The sequence below is a fragment of the Pinus tabuliformis genome, chromosome 9, assembly GCF_031772625.1.
Source record: "Pinus tabuliformis cultivar Carrire ecotype Pingquan chromosome 9, CPIR1, whole genome shotgun sequence".
In the NCBI taxonomy this organism is placed as follows: domain Eukaryota; kingdom Viridiplantae; phylum Streptophyta; class Pinopsida; order Pinales; family Pinaceae; genus Pinus; species Pinus tabuliformis.
The window spans coordinates 1,826,356,859-1,826,374,971 of NC_142307.1; positions in this window are offsets into that span (position 1 = coordinate 1,826,356,859).

An 18,113-nucleotide genomic window follows, 5' to 3' on the forward strand; every position below is an offset into this window, starting at 1 on the left:
CTTATACTGATTTCATAGATCTCTTTGTGCACCCAGTGGCAACTATGTTATTAGGAAGCCCTCCCCCCAGAATTAGTGCAGATATCAGGAGGGTCCTACAGTTGTCCAAACAATATAGAGTGGGAGATTGGTACTTGTACCAAAACCACACTGAAATCAGAATATATGGATGTGAGTTGGCTCCCTAAAAATTGCCTAGATACCACTCCATGAGATTGTTTTATCTGGAATACTACAAGAAAATGGTTAATTCAGATGAGGTGCATTTTGTGAAGGCCAAGAAGAAAGCTCAACTTGGGATAAAAGATTAGCTTGGTCCATTTATATGTAACAGTATTGAAGCAGGAAAGCAAGTAGAGGAAATCCTCCAAATGTTGAAACTAAAACAAAGTTTTATCTGTAGATATGACCCTTTAGAGTTCATTTGTAATAGGAGATAAAAGAACAAATTATCTCCTTATATCCACCATAGAATTCCTGAAATTGAACAGTATACTAATCAACTAGAATGGGTGGAAAACACTTTGGTAGATCGAGATAGCACAAAAGTTGCTATCAATAATGTATTGATTGATTTAGAAAGAATACTTGATGAAGATTCATTTGTATAGGTGCCAAGAGAGTCCCAATCACTAAGAGAATCACAGGGACACAGTAGAAAAACAACAGAAGAAGGACCTCAAGAGTAAGAGCCAGCAGAGTAGCCAGAGGAATCAAAACAACCAGAGATATCAGAAGAACTTGCTCAGCTAGAACATATCATGAGAAAAGCACCTATTTTATAGACTCCTCTAAATGAGGAGAGAAATCCTAAAAGAGATAGAGAGGAGGCCTCTTCTTCTAGTAGACCTGTTGCCCAAACTTATGTCAAGAGGCAAAGGTTGAATCCATTTTCAAAACAAGAGTTTACTGAAGAAACAATAGGAACTACAGGTGCAAAAAGAGTAGAAAGCAGGCATACCACTCCCTCAGGAGGTACACAAGAACCTTCCACCTCACAGGCTCAAATTCTAGAAATACAATAAAGCATGGAAGTATCCTCCTTCAGGGCTCCTACTGGCTAGAGCCAAGACATCAGAGAGAAATATAAAGAAATAAAGGCTAGGAATGAAAGATTGAAGGCCCAAAGCTATGCACATTACCTAAAAATGGCTCCTACTAATCAGACAAGGCTAATGTCAGCCTTTGATGTGAAAGAAGGAAAAATGCAGATGAATTTCATGAAGCCAACTACACAGTAGCCCAGGTCAATTGCAGATTACTTGAAAACAGACTTTGAAGTATTGGAAAAGGATATCCATCCTATTGACCAAATAGAATTACATAAGAAGACTAGGGAAATGGTCTACTCCACCTTGACTAGCAAGGCAATTGTAGCTCACCAACTCCAAAATTCACTGAATAACATATCAGCACAATTTTAGTTAGAGAAGGCCTCTTCACAGGCCAAGGATACTAGAATAAAGTCCTTATAGGACTTAGTCATAGAACTGGGGCATGATCCCAAGGATGTCAAGGCTACAGAAAAGCTTATTAAAAAGAAAAATGATGACATAGTTGCAGTAAAAAAGAAGCTCAAATTTCCTCCTCTTCATCATCCTTGGATAGCTGAAGTTTTGGAAACTCAGAAGGAGGAAGAGCTTATGGACTTAGTCCTTAAGCTGAATCAACAACTAAAAGAAACAGAGAAATAGATGGATAACTTGATACAATCTAAAGAGAGTGAGTTGGCCACCACTCCTTAGACTATAATTCCTACAGTCTCTACAGTAGTACCCTCCACATTGGTTGCTTCTTTAGCACCAACAGTTCCACCAGCTACAACTCTGCTAGTTATAGGTACATCAACAAGCACATGGACGTCCACAAAAAAGACAGCTGAATTGGTAAAAGACATAGAGGAAATAACCATTCAGGCTACTGAGCTTAAGAAACTTAGAGAAAAAGTGTCATTTTTGGAAACTGATTACAAACTTGCACAAATTCAACAGAAGGAAGAAGCTCAAAAGAATCAAAGATTGGGAGAAAGAATTAAAGTCCTTGAAGAGGACTTTACATTTCAACAACCACTAGGAGACATGAAGGAAATTCTTTGGGCAAACATCATTCATTCTATCAATGATATTTGGCCATCTGTTCAAGTAATTTTTGAACAAACTGAACTGGTAAAAGTGGCTACAGAAGCAATCCACAAGATAATGGAATAGTTGGGAGATAAGCCTAAATAATCCAACCAATTGATAGAATTTTTGAATAGTAGAAACAAGTACCAGCTTTATGAACTAGAAATAGAAGATAGAATAGGAACTATCATAGAAATAAAGAAGGTTCTCACTAAGAGGAACCTTATTCTCAATCTGGAGAGAAGGTGCCAAAGAATCTAAGTAGACATTGATAGATTTATGACAAAGTTTGGTATTTTGAGGGAAAAATGACTTCCCAGTCCTATGGTAATACATGACAAGCTAATGAGCCAAGATGATTATGTTGAAAGACTAAACAGGTTAGCCACTAGCCAAGCTAACACTTCAGGGGTAAAAGCTTTGACCACTGGAAAGGTATTATATGATAGTCTGGAAAATTTGTTTTTCATAGAGCATGAGGTCAAGCACTTGTTCGACAATAGGACAAATTTTGCCAAGTATACAGAAGCTGACGAGATATATATAAATATGATAAGGATAAAATTACCTGATAGTGAATGGTGTATGAAACTGACAGATTTACTATAAAGTTATATGACAACTAGGCAAAATAGGTAAAGCAGTGTCAAAGTGTAACAGGTGAAGAGTATCAGTAGGTAGAAGGCATAAAGTAATTCCAGCACATAAGTATCAAGCAACAGAAAGAGCCAAATCCAAATTACAATAGCTAGCACAATCATAATAAAAAGGACATCAAGAAGACAGTTCTCTATCTGTCTCTATCTTCATGCTTGAGGATATTTTCGGTTTCGTAGAATAATTCTCATATTGTTATGAGATATTTTGTAACATTTTTTTGTATAAATACTTCATATTTTGAAGTAATTAGGGTGGATTAAAATACATTTCTGTAGACATTTTCTATCAAGCTAAGGAGCTATTATATTCAAGACTGGACTGGTTTTGCTGGGCCATGAAATAAAGCTAAGTACATTTCACTGGATTCTTGAGCATAGTTGGAACCAAATAAGTATTATCTCTTCATGCTTAAATATTTTTTTCTTGTCATCTTATAAATATTCACATGTGTCTCTTGTGAAATCTAAAAAGTAAACAAGTAATGATATCTCAGAATTAGCTTAAATGCTCTTTGTTTTAACTATTTACTTTCTATATGTTTTCTGCTAAACTATCTTGGTCTGGGAATTCTTAATTTCTCCCTTAATTCTATAGTTTCCCCCCCCTTTGGTCCATAGTAAATGATTCTTCATTTCCCCTTGCTACTGATCATCCTTATTTTCTTCATCTTAATCCTGGTTAAGGATCCTTCATTACCCTTAGCCCTGGTTAGGACTACCTCATCCATTTGAACTTGCAGATTTGCTTTTTTTTGTGCTAGCCTGCCCGGTGAACTCTTACTTTAGTGATTGATTTGATCCAGTTAAGCCACTCTTTGATTGACTCCATAGCCCAACGGCCTGAACACTATTTCTACCCATCTGTTTTCTTAAGCCCACCACCCAATCAAAACCAAAACATCATGACCACTAATAACTAGCCTGAAATCCCACCCAAAACAAAGTTAAATTATAAAGATAGAACCCCCTTTGGGCTTAGGTTGGCTAGAACCTGAGTCTAAAAGTTTAGGTTTGTGGTTACATCAAACTATTACTTCTTTTATAACTTCTAGGGAAGACATCTGAGTGATAACATAGTGGCGACCATATTGGGGACTCAAACCCCCAGTATTAATAAACCTTTGAGAAATTCAAATTTTTATTTTTAAGCCTCTTAAAGGGTTAATTAGAATTTATTTCAAAAATTCATAAAAGAGAAAAATAATTAGAAAAACTCGAAATCTAGTGTCAGGGAGGACTCACTATACCAGGGCCAACCCTGATCCAAATCCTCCCACAGTATTTAACAATCCCAACCTTATTCCGAGAATAATCAGAAGTTAAGAAAGTTCAGTAAGCCCAAGGCCTTTATTTAGATCCAATTCCTGCCCTAGTGAGTCGTTATTTATAGAAGACCTCCCTTTTGATTAGTATTTTGACCATTCCTTATTTAGAACCAAGTCTGAGAATGAACTTGGGGACACAGTTCTAGATCCATAATTTACAACAGAACTTGAAGCTAAAGGGAAAACTTGTCAATTGATCAGTACCTTCTGAATTCCCCTCAGTCATCCCTTACTACTAATAGAATCCCTGAACTTTCTGAAACAGCTTCAACTTCTTTTAGCTCACCATCATTTCCCCACACTTCTAAAGTTCATCCCTCATCTCCGTTCATATCTTCACTTCCCTATCAGGCTATCACTACCCTTAAAATACCTCTTACCCATGTTACTACAAATCCCCCTGTTGTCCCAAATCCTCCTGTTACCCAAACTCCTGCTCTCAATCCTGTCCAACTTAGAGCTATGGCACTCAAATATGCTCCTCTTATGATGCCTGCTCCTCAAGGCACCTTACTAGAAAATTATCAGAGTAAAATTGTCTTATTTGATGGCATTGGATCTTACACAGCGGAATAACAAACAAAGAAAATGACAGATTATTTTGAGCTACATGAAATTGACATAGGAGATGTTCAGATGAGAATTTTTGCCCAAACTCTAGCTGGAGAAGTGAGAACATGGTTTATATCTCTGCCTCCTAAGAGTATATATAGTTTAGAAGTTTTTTACTAACAATTTTTACATAGGTGGGAGAAGAAAACGAACCCTCTTCAAATTCTTCTTGAATATGAAAACCTCAAGAGGGGACCAAACGAAACCGTTCAGGACTACTGTACTAGGTTTAACAATGTATATAATGCAATACCACTTGACCTTAGGCCTCCACCTGGCTTAGCCCTGATTAAGTTTCCAGACGGATTTGACACAGATATGGCTTTTCAACTTAGAGAAAGGAATCCCCCTACACTAGAAGATATGCAAAGTGTTGCAATTAGCATAGAAGCTAATATGCTATCCAAAAGAGCTAGGGTTAGAAACGAAAGAAGAACACCCCTGAAAGATGAAACTTCACCCTTTGATAAAAAAATGGATGCTTTAGCTAAAGGAATGGAAAAATTGATGGACATATTAGAAGACATTGAAAGGAAACCTTACTGGGATAGCCAATAGGCACCTCCAGTGAGGAATCCAAATTTTAGGAAGAGCCAAAACCAAAACACTGGTAAAAATGGGCCTGATAGGAACATTAGAACTCATTTCCAAGAGAACTATGCTGAAACTTTCCATCAAGAATACCCTGATCTAGACACCTGAATCAACTTAATGGGATTAGATGATGAAGAAACTATCTTTCTGACCCAGGATGACCAAGAATTATACATGCTTCAGCAGTGACAAAACCAAACTAGAGAAACTTTTGATTACAAGCAAGGGTATGACTCTGTTATCTTCGAAGTGCATAAATAGTACAATTTGAGGAGTAAAAAGAATATTGATGTTCCAAAACAAAGCAAGAAAGAAGTACCTAATTAGCCTAAGAAAGTGAAAGCTGCAAATTAGAATCCTCCAGTTACAAAAACTCTACAAATCCTTTCTATATCAAATTAGAACCCTCCTAGTCCCACCATTGAAGATGTAACCAATGACCAACATTCTAATGAGCAACCTTCCACTTCAGTTCCCCTCAAGGAAACAGTGGAACAATCTCCTGAAATTATATTAGAAAATCCAATTAAAAATACTCCAAACGCTGAAAAAGAAGAACAAACTACTCTGAACCTTGTTGCTAAGATTTCAAATGCTTAAATAGATAAATGCTCTCTTCCTTTCAATTTGGGAGCAGAAGTGGCAAAACTCAAAATCTTAGTCCCTTTAACAGGACTGGTAAAACATGAAACTTACAGATCTCAAATAAGAAAATCTTTAAACTTCGTTGAAAATGAAGACTCTGTTAACCTATTTGATGATCAACCTGAGTTAATTTTTGGTCCTAATGTCAATGGAAAACTAGTGGAAGGAGGGATACCACCCTTCTACATTAGCCTTAGCATCCACTATAAAATACTACATAATGCCATGCTAGACTCTTGGGCTTCGCACAATCTTATGCCTAAATTCATTATAGAGAAGCTAAACTTGGATATCATTAGACCTACAAAGACCTATTTTCATTTGATTCAAGCCAATTTAAGTGCCTAGGACTTATAAAAGACCTGTGTGTTTCCCTAGTGTAGTACCTTGCTAAGATCATTATTATGGACATAGTTGTTGTTAATATACCACCTAAGTAAGGTATGCTATTGTCTAGATCTTGGGGTGCAAAACTCCATGGATCTCTACAAATTGACATGTCGTATGGTATCGTATCAATCTTTGGACATCCTAAGAAACTGTATAGAGAGACTCTAAGGAAGTATGTAGTGAGTACCCAGGTGTGGAGCGATAAAAAGGTGTCTTTTGAACTCCTAATTACCTTCACATTAATTATCAACCCAGGGACAAATTTTTATTTCAAGAGTGTACTCAGTCTGAGGTGCTATTTACTCAAGAGTAATGTTTTGCAGTATAGTGCTCAAAATCCAAAAGTAAATGAAAGCTGGAAATAAAATCTACTTACAACAAAGCACTTTAACACTTAAATCATGCATTCGGAAAAATAAGCAATGTATCAGTCAAGGGTCTAGTAGCAATAACTCATACCTTTGGAAACTGTTGTAACCAAAAGCAATCAAGGAACAGATCATCAATCTGGGGACTAGACAACAAATTCCAATGCCCACTGCAGTTTCAGATCGTTCTTCACACCAAAGCAAAGATAATGTGAATAATAGGAAATGGAACGACAGATAAGAAATGGAATAACAATTAAGAAATGGAATAGCAAGAAACTGAAATGTTCTTAAACTAAATCATTCACTCAAACAACCATCAATCGAGGATATAGTAGCAATAACTCATTCCTCTAGAGATTGATGCAATTGAAATCAAACTAGAACAAGACAATCAATCTGGGAATGAGGAAGCAATAACCAATGTTCTCTACAGTTGACAGTCTTGCTTTAAAGAAATTAAAAGGAAACAGAAATGAAACTAAAGCTGCCATTGAAAGTAAACTAGGAAAACTCTTCAATATCAACTTGTGCAATAAAACAATTCCATAAAATATTATAACATCACACTATAAAAACATGAAGCTGTAAAATAATGCAATTCAAAAGAATAGGAAATAAATCAAACCATCACATAGCAGCAATTGTAAAGATATGATACACAGCAGCAGCGTACTCCATGAGAGGCTGGGCCCTTAGCCGCCAGCGGATGCTGCGGGGCTACTTTAGATGAAAAGAATGAACAACGATTCCAAAATCATGTATTAATCATTAAATGGTAAAATCATTACAATAGCAACAGCTTTGAGACTGACAGCCTGAAACAATACTTTCTTCCTCCTATCCTAACATGAATTCTTAATTCTAAATCCTCAATTCCATCATTTTTCCATCATTCGAATCCCTAAATCATCCCCATCTCTGATCTCTGTTCTGATTTAAATAAAGAGAGATCAGAGAGCAGTTACAATAAAGATAAGTACAACATGATTTCTATTACAAAATGTAGATTGTTTCCATCCAATTGATTAATAAAAAGATATATTTCCATCCATCTTTCAACAAGAGCAAGACGAAATTGGCTTTGCAGCTAAGATTTGGAGGATGGCCACAACAATAAATCTGAGAAACTCATTCTCAAAGAACCCTGCGTTTCTCTCAGTAAAAGTCGAATTTGGGCAAGCCATTCCTCATTAAAGTTAATTGGGTCTGTTCTAGACAAAACCCATGTTTCGGATTTTCCATATTCTACTTCATTTGCTCAGAATCTCAACCGCAAAATTGTCACTTCTTATTCCAGCGCATTTCTGAGTTGACACTTTTAATGATCAAATCTTCAATCTGGAAATTATCTTGAAGGCTAAAAATGGTGAATAATGTTATAACCAATTTATTAAAACTATCATTGATAAAATCATGCATAATTATCAATTTATTAGAAATAAAGTAGAATAAATAATATTTTTACATAAGAGCATAAATCATTGTAAAATAGAATTATATGATAAATTATGATAAATGACGTGATGAAGAATGATAGAAATGGGTGGAATAAGCATTCAAAAGTGATAATAATAATGGCATATTAACGGCCCAACATACCCCCACACTCAATATGTTGCATGTCCTCATGCAACCCAAAGACAAAACCCATGTGTTAACCAAGCAATAAAAATTTGAGAACAAATGAATGCTTCCTTAATTAATGAATATTCAATTTTAGCAATCTTGATGAAGGCATAACAATTTTTACATTGACATTCAACTATATGTATGAAGTTGCAACAAAATATGATATAGGTAACAACAAACTTCATTAACCATTTTCTCAAAAACTACAAACCAGCTTTTGTTGAAATTTGGCAAGTAAATTTATAATATATGAATTCCTTTATGATCCAAAAAATCAGATTGTTTTGATGCACAGATCATGATATATAAACAAAATGGCTGAAGGTGAGAGTGCATGATTTCTGAAATTTTATGAACCAGTTTATCTTGAAATTATCTAGGTGTGTGTATTTTAATAGTATGTCTGTGTTTCCTAGAGATCACAAGAATTGAGTTCATAGTTTTAAAAATATTATGGAAATCAATTTCTACACTGTGTAAAAATGAAATTGTATGCCGTAAATGAGGAAGAAAGTAGAAAACATCCATCATGCGTAGCAATTCAAACATCCATCATGCGTAGCAATTCCTCCCCCTCTTTGAAAAATTAGCATGCCCTCATGCGATGCTAGAAAACAAATAGAGGTGGTTGCTACTATCTGTTGAAGTCTATGCTTGGTTTAAAACAACATGGAAGAAGGGAGGTGTTGAGAAGGAATAAGAATAGAAATGGATGATAAAAAATATGAATAACATGGTTATAAGAAAGAAATGAAAGAGAGCAACACTCCCCCAAACTGAAAGATGATATGTCGTTGAAAAATTGGAAGTGGTATAGATGTGGAGTGAAGGATGATAAATAATGCTCAAAATGGATTTTTATGAAATTCTCCTAAATTCGTAATAAATCAGAAAATTATGCGATTTTACCTCAAGTTTTACCTCCAAAAATGTGGGATGACATATATCGACTGGCATTTGTTGAAGCTGATGTAGGCAGAGTTGGTGCTGAAAGTGATACAAAAGGTGGAATCCAGGTAAGCACATCATGTCTGAAGAATTGTTCACATTCACGAGTTGCTCGAGCCTCTTCTGTTAGTTGCAATAGTGTGGTCATGTTGCGAATAGAGTTTCCCCCCATACTTGTTGTTCTCCTGTAAACAAATCACTATTGTCCATACAATTTTCTTGAATCCATAGTGTTAGCTTTGAATAGAAATAGATAGGATGCATGCAAAACTTTCAGTCAGAAAAACTGTTGTCAAATCAACAAGTTATGGCAGGGTGTAGTAATCATAGTGCATGCAATCCCATAATGCATACATTCCCCTCTCCAATTGAAAAAGGGATTTCATGACCATAAAACCTATGAAAGGTGTTATGTTGATGGCAAGGCAAGGGAATGAACAATACAGCAGGAGAGTACACATATCAATGATACGACGACGAGAGTTATGGTTATAATGAGAGCAGAGTGTGTAAAGATAGTTATGAATAAGGGATAGGATGCTTTGAATTGATGATAAGTGGTGAAAAAGAGAAAAAGAACAACAATATGCCAATAAGATGCTTTACTGATAATATGCTAGCTGAAAATGATGTGATTGATCATAAAACAATTTTTCATGCATAAAGGTTCAAAATAGGGAAAAACAATTAAGGAAATAACTTCTCCGATAAAAAGAAAAAATAAGAAAAGGGTATTATAGTAATAATTGACGATAAGATATAACTTCAATACCATAAGCAAAGCCTTTGCTGCCAGTAGGCATCCATAGCCTTGGCAGGGTTGCTTTTTAACCCATATGAGCCAGGATCCTCAATTTATAAATGGAGAGTTACAGTGTTGTTCTACAGAAGAGATCAATGTGCTAGCGTGGTAACCAGATAATCACACTGCCATTCACTGGGATGTAGCAAAAGTGATCAGGCCGGCTCGTGATGAGACTTCCTATTCCAAGGATAATTTGGCTATCCAATGGATCATAACCCTGGTGTGGTGGCCATAATGGGAATGTCACTTTGTTACAACCTTAGGAACATGGTAGGCTGGCTCGTAATGAGACCCCCTATCCTCCATCTGCAAACAAAATTTTGTTATTATTACACATTTTTATGATAAAAAGAGGGAGGCTTAGTACTCCTTAAGAGTAGGGATGGTGGAAGAAGTTGAACATGTCAATAGGAAAAAAAATATACCCATAATCTCATTTATTACAGACAAAGAATATTATAATCCAAAAGGGTGGAACCAACATGGTATTAAGATGATCAATCAGTATCATGTACAACAGAAAACAATGCAGTAAAGTAGTATATAAATAATTGTGTCCCTTTTGAATATCATTAATGAGCTATCCTGTTAAAGATCATAACATGAATGATAATAACTCAATTCAAAAGAATCCATAATTCTTGTCCTCATAAAAGTAGTGTACTTCATGCCATGAAATGGAATCAGTTAAAATTTGGTTGAGATGAATTAGGAATAATCCCACAAGAGGAAGAAAAGGTTGCTCTTTTGAAGGAACAGCAAAAACACTCAAAAAGTGGTGTTCCGTGTAGGGAACAACAAAGGAAATACCCACCAAAAAGCAAAAATACACATAAAAAAGTGTGAAAATGCAAATTTCGTTCCTTTGGAAAAAGGAACAACAAAAACTAAAAGTGTCGTTCCTTTTGAAAAGGAACAACAAAAATGCAAGTGCTGTTCTTTTGGAAAAGGAACAGCAAAAATGAAAAGTGACGTTCCTTTGGAAAAGGAACAGCAAAAATGCAAGTGTCGTTCCTTTGGAAAAGGAACAGCAAAAATCAAAAGTGTCACTCTTTTGGAAAAGGAACAGCAAAAATGCAAGTGTCGTTCCTTTGGAAAAGGAACAACAAAAAAATGAAAAGTGTCGTTCCTTTGGAAAAGGAACAACAAAAACGCAAGTGCCGTTCCTTTAGAAAAGGAACAACAAAAACGTAAGTGTCGTTCCTTTGGAAAAGGAACAACAAAAATGAAAAGTGTCGTTCCTTTGGAAAAGGAACAACAAAAATGAAAAGTGACATTCCTTTGGAAATGGAACAACAAAAACGCAAGTGTCGTTCCTTTGGAAAAGGAACAACAAAAATGAAAAGTGCAGAAGTGTTGTTCCATTCGAAAAGGAACAACAAAATGTGAAAGTGCATAAGTGTCGTTCCATTCAGAAAGGAACAATAAAACATGAAAGTGCAGAAGTGTTGTTCCATTTAGAAAGGAACAACAAAATGGACAATCATAAAATGCAAACATGCAAAAAAACAAATTAGTTGTTCACGGCATTGATGCTGAGGATGAGTTACACTTTGAATGAAGCAATACCTGAAACACAAAATATAAGAGAAATTAGAAAAGAAACAACATTTTATTTAAAAACAATATGTAAATTAAGTTACAAAAACTATGATATATATATAGATATATATATATAGATATATATATATATATATATATATATATATATATACATACATATATATATATATATATATATATATATATATATATATATATATCGAATCGCAATAATATAAAGGGCAGAAAAAAAGCCTGAAGCGCGAGCGACATGTGATTGCGATCTCCGCTTTATCACATGGGAGAAAAGCCAACGTAGTGGAATGGAGCTTTAGGCTTCAAGTGATTGTGATATGCGATCGTCGTGATATCGCATCGTAACGTTCCATTGAACGTTGAATGGACCTAGGGCTTGTGTGATCTCTGATTGCAACTTGTCACATCGAAATATCGCGTCGACGCATAACAATGGGTTGGCTGACATAGACACACACACACACACAAACACACGCACACACACACACACACACATGCACACACACACACACACACACATATATATATATATCTGCGCGATGCCATAGCGGGACCCAATGGAGATATGGTCGATATCTCATCAAAGTTGAGATCCGTCAAACGACCATTTTATATATTTTTTGCATATTTCATTTATTAAACAAAATATGAAGGGAAGATCTTGATGCAATATTACAGACTCGAAAGGGTTTATTAATGTTGTTACATATGATTTCAAATCTGGTAAGCGGGTTTTCAACATTTTTTATGTATTTTCAATACAAAGGGAAATCACGATATAAGCGAGACTTGTAGCATTTTAATGCAATTCCAAAAATACAAAGGGGCAAGCCCTTGCAACATGCAATGGCGACTCATAGGTAGGACCTGATAATGTTATAAAGTGCAGTTATGAAAATTTGAAGTCTGGAACAGTGTTTTCTGCAGATTTTTCCGTGTTTTTACAGTGTTCTCTATGTAAACAGAGAACAACTGTTTCTAAGGATTTCAAATGCCAATAGTTATCTTCTGTTGTGGAATAGGTGTCATTCATCCCCAAGGGAATTTAGCAATGATTTCTAACACTCAAAGAAGGAATTCAAGCAGACTAAAATAGGAATACAAAGAGCCCGAGAGGGAAATGAATCAACAACGTTGTTTTGTCTTAGAAGCCATGGATATTAAAGACACAAGGGTTGGCTGAGTTGCTGCTAAGTAGTTGTCAATTGTTGTTGGGTTTTGTTGCTAAAAGGAAGCCAAAGTAGGAATCTAAGGTGAAGGATGCAGCGCAGAAGCAAAAGAGCAGCCTACGGGGTCACTTGGAAGCCAAGTGAAAAGTTAAGAGGGCTGTGAACTGGTAGAGGGCCAAAGAAGCCAGAGCTGAAGAGCTAGAGAGCCAAAGAGTTGGAGTCAGAGCCAAGAGTTAGAACCAAGAGCCAAAGAGCCAGAGTGAGAACCAAGAGCCAGAACCAAGAGCCAAGAGCCAGAGCCAAGAGCCAGAGCTTCAAGAGCCAAGGGATTAAAAGGTGGCTAAACCCACTATTTTTATGTAAAACAACAGGAATTGGGCCAAGAGCTTGTAAAATGGACTAAGACCATAATCCCAGAGAGCCTAGTTGAATTGACTAGAGCTCATGGAGACGTAGCCTAAGAGTTGTGGGTGAACTCCAAATTAATATTGTTATTCATGTGTCTGCTTTATTGTTGCATTGTTTTCGTTGCTGTATTTACTATTATGCATACTTGTATATTAGTTTGAGCACGTCAGATTATAGTACATCAATAGAAGTTAAGGCATAATCAGTTAAAAAAATATATTAGCATACACAATAGAATTTAGAGCACATAAACAACCAACAATAAATATAAGCATATACCTATATTTTCGAGCATTTCTCAATTCCGCATTGGTTAATCAATAAGACTTGGGAATATTCAAGCTTTGGAAGTGGGAGATGTTCTTGTTAGTTGGACAAGAAGCCTAAGAGCTCCATTCTGAAATCACTATCAGAGTTTTGGTTTTATCTCTAGTGTTTCTTTGCTGCTAGCAAGCATGGATAGTACCCCGATGGAGTAACCTCAAAGACATGAGCATTTCTCTATTGCTAGTGAGCTTGGGTAGTTCCCTAGAGGAGTTACTTGTTTCACCTCTCTACGCATAAATCCTTTTTCTTCTTTCGCCCTTATTTTATTTTTTTAGTTTTTATTTTTCAATAACTGTGCATATGCACTTATTTATTTCATGAGATGAAAGAGGGATCCCGACTTATTTAGAGCAGAAGAGGTTGTCCCTCCAAAGGAGGATGTTTATGTATACCTTTGAAATACTTGTTAAGGTTCCCCCCTCTCCTTACTCTACTTGACTGAGGTGAAAAAGGTTAACCGAATATAGAAGACCGATTAGAGTAGGCGGTCCTAGGTAAGAGCGAAAGCATCATGATTCCACCATGATTCTCTCTAAACGGGGCATATTTTCCATTAGGGTATCATCGACTAGAAAAAATGCAAGATTATCATAAAGATAAGCAATAGGAAGATAACCAAGTATCGATAGATGTGCAAGTTCCTCTTGGATTTCACCCTGCTTGTCTAAGGGGCCAAACACTATTTCATGCGGAAATTAACCTACGGGTGCAAGAGAAAACAAGCAAAGGAAAGATGAAAGAAAAAAGAAAAATAAAGTAAGAAAATAAAAATAAAACAAAACAAGAAGAAAAACACTACTCTTACTCCTAAGCTAAGTAGATCATGGGCCAAATCACGTGAAATGATATTTCCAATGTAGCCACTAGTGCATTGGTTGACCCATGTAGGTGACAACATGATTGATAAGAAATATATTCATGAAAACCAAAAGATAAGAAATATGGAACAATGCAAACTATAACGTTCGAAGCTTGAAAGGATCCACAAAAAAGTAAATCTTCAAAGCACATGAAAGGAACTCTCTATATGTATCATAGTGTTATGTCACATTGTGCATGGAAGACAAGCATGTACACCCTTTGAACTTGGAAAATGAGCAAACATGAAGAAATACTAAAACTTTCACTTCACAATAGTGCTTGACACATATGACTCATCTAATGCATGAGTAATAGGATCGTGTGATTCTGGTGGAGGATGTGAAAAATATGAAATGGATTGACTTTCAGTGTGATCAAGAGAGTGATGAGGAGCCTGGGGAGATTCAACAGATTTCTTATTGGAAGTGGAACTGACCTCAAGGATATGAGAACCTAAAATAACCATCAACTCGGGTTGAAGCACCACAACAACTTGACGAGTATCCACCACATTAGAAGTTGGATCATCAAAGACCGATGGCTTAGAAATATCTGCAATAAATGGATCAGAATCATGATCGAATGAATGAGTGAAAAGATCACGACAACCATGATTAGAAAATTTGAGACGAACAACTACATCCTTATGATCTTACGAATTGTAAAGAGGGGATGATGAAAAATGGGAAATTCCACCCTCTATGTTTTTGGAAATGTAAGATGAGTGATTGGGTGGATCTGGGAAGAAATATTTGTCCTCTCCATAATTGAATGAAAGACTGGCATCCCAAATGCTTTGTGAATGATCAGAAGTGGAAACATCCAAAGATGAATTTTCAAAAGATGGAACAGTAATGGTAGAATCATGGAAGATGTCAGGAAAGTGAGGATGAGGTGGGGATGGAAGGAGGTCATCCTTCACCGCAGATTCCTTTTCAGACTCCCACACATACTCATAAAAAACAATAGTGTAGGTTGTTCAACAACAAATCCATCCATAAATTGATCCTTGTGAACATCACATGTGGAATATGGAGCAGACGATCATAACACACCAAACTCCGGAGGATCAAAGGAACCAGTGGATGGAGGGCGAGCATATGATACCACATGAAAACCATGAGGCTTTCAGTCTAAATATGCACAGAAATCCAAAGCAAGTTGGGTAGGAGAAGATGGAGATAGGTCAATAGGTCGGTTCACAACTCCTCCAAACTTCTCCTATCGAGCTAGAGTTGTTTGATGAGAAGGGGACGAAGGTTAGCTTGGGACAACAACCTCATTCACCTTAGATTCTAAATCTGTAACATTGAGGTATGTTGGGAGAGAGTTGAAAGTTTCTAACATGTGTTGGTTCTTAGAAATGTAAAAAACATATTAAAATATTTCCTCCAAAAAATTATAGTAAACTTTATCTTTAGGGAATTCATAACAGTAATGAAGAAAACAATTGTGAAAGTGCTAAAAAGATTCATCAAGTGCTTTTCAAAATTTTAAATTTTTTCGATTGAGTGCTTTACCGTCATAGAAAATGAAATCACGCAATTATTCTATAAGAATGTGATCAAAATAGTGTATAAAGGATGGGGGCAATTAGTGACACCATTGCTTAATGTTCCCTTTGAACAGGGAAATGAACAACCCACATGCAATGTCATATGAGGGGACATCATCCATATCACAGAAGCTACGAGAGGAAATTGTGTGCCTGATCAGGGGTTTTTTGTCATCACCATTGAATTTGTATTAGGACAAGTCATCTATGACATTTTCCAACGCATCAAAATCAGCAACGTGAGAGAAGCATGTTGGGGTTGTGATTAGAAGATAAGTCATGAATGATGTGTAGAAATTTAAAACAAAATTCAAGGGCTTAGCTTGTTATCTAGCCCTCCTTCTAGAGTAGGAAATGTTGATGGTGTTGGACCCACCAAAATTCAGGGGATCTCCCCAGTAAGAAGTCCCAACTAGACCTAAAATTGTTTGGGGTAGGAGTTCCAACAATGGGTGGTAATTTAATGCCTTGAATGCGGCAGTGTGTAGAGATAAGTATGATAACTTTGGGTTGAAGCAAGTGTGTCACTTTGCAATGAATCAAGTGTGATGCATGGGGGGTTCTAACACACATAGGGGAAAAGCAAGTGTGCTCCTTAGAAGCGTGTAATATTATGAAACTTGAAAGGAACACACGAGCGGAAGGACATCACAACCTAGAATGCCGAATAGTCGACAAATTAAAGTGATAGGTTAATCCAAAAATACACATTCAACAAGATTCATACAATTGCATACAAAGTAGTTCATAAGAAAATGTGCAAGTTGAACAACATACATTGCTAAAGGAACCAGAATAGTCCAACTACAATAACAACATATGCATGAAAGCATGTTGACTCTATTATTATTATTATAAGTGAACGTTTCATCCATACATACACCATTGATGGCCAATAGCCCCAATAGTGGAACATTACATTCAAGAACACCTTCTCCTCCGAAGAAGTATACTCGCTCTACATTGTGGAGAAGCTAAGGTTCTTCAAAATACTCCCAATCCTTTTCTAAGCCTAAGCCTAGCCAAAATCTTGGCTCGCAAAAGCCACTTCTATGAATTATGAGGTTCTGTTTATAACAAAGGGTGGAGTGAACCTTGACATTCCCCTTTATGACTCTTTAAATACCCTCAAGACTCTTCAATTTTTTCACAAATAAATCTCATAATATGATGACTTTTAATATTCCACTAATGACACTTGGAATTTCACTTACAACATATTTACAAATAATATTACATTTTCCACATGTAACCATGCAAGACAAAATAAGCTAGAGGTAGCCTAACAACACAAAACATTATGACTCTGAAGTTTGGGAAAAACCAACTTGGAAACCTCCATTTGGTTCTTCTCAGTTACATACTCATGTCAAACATGGTATTGTGAGATGATGTTCCCAAACTGCTTGCTTGTGTCTTCTTGATGGTAGACTCTTGCCTCCATAACATCTAGGTATATGGTCTTGGAACATGTATCTAACTCTTCCTGAGGCATGTAAAACATGGTGTTGACCATGACATGACCATCAATATACTTCTACATGTTATGTGTGCTGAGATCCAAGATAGCCATGGTGGCCTCTCGCTTTAGCTTCTCCATGTACCTATCTATCTCTAGCCAGAATTGGTTCTTTCGTTTAGCCTCGCTGAGGGAACCAATTGAAGGGATCTTATGCGTTCTTACAATGACATCCAAACTCATGTACAACCGTGCATATGAGGCTTGTATGCTAGTGATGAATGGGGTGAGATGATCATAGTTTTGGATCAACATCGAGACCTTTTCTTTCTCTTGTTGTTCCTGGGACTTCATCATCTCTGGCAAGAGAAGTGGGGCCCCTTTGTACCCCATTGTCCACTCTTGCACATGGGCAATGGTGGGATGAATGTCCATGAGATTTTGAGCAAACATTTTTCTCTGCTATTGTAAGCCATGCACATGGATAACTACTTTATGCACAATGATGAATTTGTCATAAATCTTCTGCACTGTAGTCTCAAGTGTTCATACTTCATCAGGTATCACTTTCCTCTCCTCTTCCATTATCAAAATTGTGCTCTTCTCTCTAATTCTTTCTGCCTCTTTCCTGACTTCCTGCAAGTTCTTTTCCATT